Source organism: Calidris pugnax, unplaced genomic scaffold, assembly GCF_001431845.1.
Source record: "Calidris pugnax isolate Ruff unplaced genomic scaffold, ASM143184v1 scaffold18, whole genome shotgun sequence".
Lineage (NCBI taxonomy): Eukaryota > Metazoa > Chordata > Aves > Charadriiformes > Scolopacidae > Calidris > Calidris pugnax.
In genome coordinates, this window is record NW_015090812.1 from 4,580,766 (window position 1) to 4,586,268 (window position 5,503).

The 5,503-nt window shown below is 46.4% G+C and overlaps 1 long non-coding RNA gene across 1 annotated transcript; it reads right to left on the minus strand.

Moving 5' to 3' along the window:
• On the minus strand, positions 1–3,860 carry LOC106886432. Its single transcript, XR_001411655.1, has 3 exons — positions 3,517–3,860; positions 2,531–2,656; positions 1–48 (listed from the first exon to the last, which is right to left on the minus strand). It is a non-coding gene; the product is annotated as an uncharacterized LOC106886432 (long non-coding RNA).
• Positions 3,861–5,503: the final 1,643 nt, after the last annotated feature.

The window sequence follows — 5,503 nt, forward strand, 5'->3', positions numbered from 1 at the left end:
CCAGGAGCCCCAGCGCCAGCAGCGCCCGGCCGCCGGCCGGCATCGCCCCTGAAAGCCGAGAGCAGGGCGAGGGGTCAGGCCCGGCCGGGACCCCCCGCACCTCCCGCCCCGGGGCCGGCCGGAGCCCCAGGGCGCCAGACCCGCCGCCCCCAGGGCGCTGTCACCCGCCGCCTCCCCTGGGCTCTGTCACCTCCTCACAAGGCGGTTCGGGGACCGGGATGCGACCGGCCCCGGGGCTGCCCCTCGGGCCTGGCAGCATCCTCCGCACCCTCCCCGACTCCCTCAAGTGATTTATTGCCCTTTTTTTTTTTGGTGTTGTTTTTCGTATTGAGAAATGCCAGATGATCCTGGAGATCTGTAGAGCAGGTTATGCAATGTTATTCGTATGGGACTGTTGGTTGCACTGTTCCTCACCATTTTGCATAGGGAAGAAACTCTTGTGGTGAATGTAAACAAGGCGTGCTGGAAAGGGGGTGACTCACACCCTCAGGACGCCTCTCGAGGGGCTGCTTCGCCTCCATCGAACAATAACGAGATCTCGTGGCTACTGAAAACAATAATGGGCTTCCTATTGATTTTGGACAGTGCTGATCTGAACTGTAGAGGCCTGGCTAACGTCCAGCCTTTTTCTGGCAGCAGGTTAAAATAATAGAAACAGAAGTTGAGTATCTCCTGGGCCCGCCAGCTGGCCCTCACCCAGCCCCCTCCCTCACATTTCATGCCCTTCTAAGGTTTCACTCATAACGATTTGCACTAAGGGCTCGTCTTTTATACTTTTGGCTATTCTTTGCAGAAGTATTCAACAGTGACGAGACATTCTTATTTAGGCTGATATTTAAGGTGAAAAAGCCCAATGGATTCACAACATTAATATGAACTAAGTACTCTGTTCACCTCTGCCAGCCCAGGTTCCTTCTCTGCATCAGAACCAAGACTGGCAGCCGTCAGAACTGACACATCCCTCTTCACATCCACGGGGCTTTGCTCCATTGCACCAGCTGAAACTCTTTCTGGGGCTCTCACAAACTTTGGGTGCTTGGGAAATATTGGAGAGATCCTGCTCTTGGTCACAGTCACAAAAACCTTAAATAATCTCTTTAAACTGACATACTTGAAGGAATGGGAGAAGGTGGGACTACAGGACAGAGCATCCCAAGACAAGGATGGTTTTGCTTTGGTCCTGGTCTTTGCTACCAGCATGCTGGGTGATTTTAAGCATTTAACATTGTTTACGTGAATCTCTCTGCTCCACTATTCCACAGCTTCCATATCTGTAAAAGCTGAATGTAATGAAATTAATCTCCATTATAAAACATTCCAGAGATCAGCTGGTGTTCCTTATATGGCAGCTGGATATTAATAGCGAGATAAAAATTGGCCATATGAGTATGCCAACAGTGGATTAGTAAAATCCTTAGTATTTGCTGACATAATCTTAAAAAACATTTCAGAAATTTTAGCAGAAATAATCTCAAAAAATAATCTCAGCAACTATGATATATGAGATCTCTAACAACATATTGTTCCTGTAGATCAGCTTACCCTGATAGAGACTTAAAAAAGAAACTAAAGAAACCTTCTTACATACAGGTTACAATCAGCCCTGCTGTAACAATACTAACACTGTTCCCATAGCACACAGTCACATCGTGGTTGGTATTGGACTCTATACATTTGCAACTTGCTGACTTTTCCACTTATAGAGCTGAAAAGATGTTAAAAAATTAACCTGAAATATTGTCTCTCTTGCACACTAACATTTCTGAAGCAATCTCACCCCCTTGTTATCAATATGCACGCTGCTGCTACAATGCCTTTGAAGTGAATGCTGCTCTGGAGCCACAGGGAAACACTTTGGATACAGAAACATCTGCTTACATCTGGAGCACAGGCAGTAAAACCAGGCATGATTTTTATTTTCTTTTAGTTCAAAGAAAGTCTGAAGTAACTCGCTCCATTTAAACTCATTCCCAAGGGCCCGATCCAAAGCCTTATTAAGAAACCTTGTTAAAGGAGTAGCTCAAAACCCACTCGGGAAGAGTGCTCTTCCCTTGCTGTCAGTGGGGTTGGGGTCAGGTCCTTCCACCCAAAGAGTGAAGCTACACTGAAAGCAGCTCAGGGGGTTCTGTGGCTGCATCTTTCTGAGCCCAGGCAGAAGCACCACTGGTTTCTGCACTTTGCTGCCACACAGCACCAGAGGCAGAGTGCTGCAAACAGCACGGTCTCGAGGAGCAAGCTGAAGTTTCAGGAGTTACTGAATGCTTCTCAGGGGTTAAGGTTACCTCAATAAACAACAGAATCGTATTCATAACATCTCACCTCTAGGTCTATTATTCTCCATGCATATTCTCACAGGACATACACACACAGATGGGAAAACATCCTCTCCTTCAATATCAACAGGTTAACTGAGTTTGTTGCTTACATTTAACATCCTTTCTAAAAGCTGCAGCTGAAAGGCAGGCTGCTGGATGTTGCCTGACAACCCAGCATTAAAAAAAAATAAAAAATAAAGTGCTGGAAAACTCACCTTTGCTGTCGGAAATCAGATGAATGGAGAAGAACATTTCTCTTGCCCCCACAGGCTCCCTCGGCTCATGCCATGTCCGTTACATGCGCTGAGCTCGGAGCGAGTCTCCCCTTTCCAAGCCAGATCCTTTCCAGATGTGAGCAGCAGAATTAGAGAGAGCAACAGGCAACCCTCTACCAACGAGAGTTTCCTGCACTTCCCAACAAAATCGGAGAGGAATTTTCCAAAGTCACCATATGGGAAAATGTGAGTAGGAAAGAGGAAGCAGCTATAGTCTCAATATAAAGACTTGGGCAAGAAACAACCTCCCATTGCTTTTTTGTCAACAGAGTTTGCAAGATCCACGAGAGATGCCAAAAGAAAGCATTGCTGGAACTGACAGAAGAGAAGCAGAGACAGCGTGTGCTTCAGCATTTCATTGCAGGACACTGGAGCTGCACTATCAGTAACAAATCTTTAATTTTATCTGCATTCAACCGAAAATCTGAATTCCAGGTGGGAATGTCCTCCTGTTCCCTAGGGGTCTGGTTCAAATTAGCCAGGAACTGCCTAGATCAGCATTTTTTTTCCTGTGTTTCATCTCCCTCCCTTTTAACTCCCCCCGGTTTTCAACCCATCAATTGATCTTCAGTGACCAGGGCTAGATAGGCTGCAACTACAGACGTCTTAGAGGCAAAGTCCCCAAATTTGATATAACACCCCCTGTACCCAATCCCTTTTTTATCTTCTAAGCCCCATATTACAGCACTAAACATCAAAACAACCCTCCAACACGCACATTCCAGCCCAGGTTATTTAGCCCAGAAACCTCCCATTTCTTATTTCTCCCCTCTTGGTAAAAAAGAGAGAAACATGCTGTTCACGACACAGTATGATCAAAGTGCAGCAACAATTCCAAGAAAGCAACACAGCTTTTTGTCACTGACACGGCAGAGTTCCTATTTTAAATATAAAGCCACCTGTTTTGTGTATGCCCCGCACAGTACCTCCACAAAATCCGCAGAGGATCTGTCCTCACCAAGAGCACGACCTTCTTGCTGAATTCCAAAAGAGGGACACTGATTCTTTTCCTCTCGGCTCCAGCTGAACTGAAGTCTAAAGCAATTAAGTTATTTCCTCCCTCTCTTCTTCCAGGCTCATATCAACTGGAACCGATCCCCCTCTGTGCCACGTGTAAGCTTCAAAAGTTAGGGCGGGAAGTGCGTTTTTAACTAAAACAAGAATAAAAACAAAACAAAGCTGCCTGCTTTTTCTTAGTGATTCAGAGCTCCAGGATGCATTTGCCTGCTACTCTTTCTGGATCACAGCAAGTACCCTAAGTCAGTACAACCAACTTGACACAGTGTTTTTCAGGGAGGAGAAAAAGACCCCAGTCTGCAGACAGAGAGAAAGAGGAGTAGGGTGATTACCCGGCTCACTATTGATGCCAGAGCAGCCCACAAGGGAGAGGGAGAGAGCAGGGTTCACCCTTTGCCTAAACTGCATTTTAATCTGTGTTTTTGTTGTGTAAGTATAGCACTGAGCTGTCACGTAGCATGTAGAGGTACTACACTATAAAAAGAGGGGCATTATGCTTCCTTTGGTGGGGAAACAGAGGCACGCAAGTGTCATAGCCAGCCCCAGATTATCCAGCAGACAGCAAGTACTGGAAACCAGACATCCCAGTACAAAGGTAACACTTACACCATGCTACAAATTACCTCTATAGGCTGTTTTTTTCCAAGCTTTCACTTGCTCCACATCCTATGCTCTTACATCAGCATATCCCAAACTCACAGTCTCCTATCTCCAGGTCCAGCGCTGCAGTTCCATCACCAGAACCCACACAAATTCCCAAGTCAAACCTATCTAAAGGGGTTCTGACCCACCACTAAGGCAGAAGCTATGCCCCAGCATGGTACACAGACCCTGGCAAGCACTGTTTCTGTTCACGACAGCTTTCTGGTGCTTTCAGAGGAAAGAACTTCCACTGCAAGGCTCACAACATAGAATAGTTGCAGGAAACATTTCCAGTCAAACTTGAGTCCTTGTACTCTTGAATGTTCCCTGCTGATGGGTGTGAGCGGTGGCTGCAGCCTAAATCATAGAATGGTTTGGGTTGGAAGGGACCTCAAAGATCATCTAGTTCCAACCCCCCTGCCCTGGGCAGGGACACCTCCCACCAGACCAGGTTGCTCAAAGCCCCATCCAGCCTGGCCCTGAACACCTCCAGGGATGGGGCAGCCACAACTTCCCTGGGCAACCTGTTCCAGTGTCTCACCACCCTCATAGTAAAAAATTTCTTTCTGATATCTAATCTGAATCTTTTTTCATCCAATTTAAAACCATTTCCCCTTGTCCTATCATTACCCTTCCTGGCCTTACCCTTACCCTACTACTAAATGAAGAAACTCTTTCAGGTTTAAAACCTGAAGCTGAAGACTCAGTTTAAACTTCTGTACAATCACTTCTTTAGATTGTGCAGATGGCAGAGAAACAGGTCCTTGGGCAAGCAACTGCTGGGGTACTTCAGTGATTAACATTGATTGCTAATTGATTAACAGACAGCATGTGCCACCGCATGCTGTTGCGCTTTTGCCATGGGCCTGGCATACAATGCATGGTGCAACACCAGACCTTCTGCACCAGCTCCAGCTGAACAAAGCCCTGGTGGTTGTCAAGAACAGACTTTGCTAACTTGAGCTCTTACTTTTCAAAGATACTCTCGCAGACCTCAGCATAAGGACATGTCCAGAACCAGGCTGCAGTATGCAATATGCTGTACTCCACTAGCAGAACTGAGAAAGCCAGATGACTTCAATAAGTCACACTAAGGCTGCACTTGCCTCGTGGAACCATAGAAGATCAGGACAGTGCAGAGACAGCTCAACCCATGAGACCTGCTCAACTCCAACTTTGTAACTATTATCACCATCCCAAAGAGATTATAGGCTAAATTTGGATGTGTTACATACGATAAACTCAGATAATAGA